The sequence below is a fragment of the Calidris pugnax genome, unplaced genomic scaffold, assembly GCF_001431845.1.
Source record: "Calidris pugnax isolate Ruff unplaced genomic scaffold, ASM143184v1 scaffold498, whole genome shotgun sequence".
NCBI classification, from domain to species: domain Eukaryota; kingdom Metazoa; phylum Chordata; class Aves; order Charadriiformes; family Scolopacidae; genus Calidris; species Calidris pugnax.
In genome coordinates this window covers 326,459-326,902 of record NW_015091244.1, presented here as the reverse complement: position 1 = coordinate 326,902, position 444 = coordinate 326,459, and positions in this window count along the sequence as shown.

The following is a 444-nucleotide window of genomic DNA, read 5'->3' as shown; positions in this document are numbered from 1 at the left end:
GTACCCTGGGCCGCCCCTAGTCCAGGTGGCCACCAGTCTGATGGCCACCAGCCTGGATGGACCCTGGTCCAGGTGGCCACCAGCCTGGATGAATCTTGGTCCAGGTGGCCACCAGTCTGATGGCCACCAGCCCAGATGGACCCTGGTCCAGGTGGCCACCAGCCCAACAGATGCCCTGATGGACACTGGCCCAGCTGTACCCCAGCCTTGAAGGCTACCAGCCTGGACAGATCGTGGCCCAGGTGGCCACCAACCCAGAGGGATCCTGTACTGGCCCAACTGGCCCAGGAGACCATCCCCGTAGCCACAATAAAGTCAGTGCCAGGACATCAGCTGTGGGTGGTCCCTGGAGAGCGAGAGGGGAAACTGAGGCATGGGGTGGGGGTTGGCCATGGGGTCAGGGACCCCCAAGAAGACCTCCACCCCCCCGAGATGTCCCCCCGG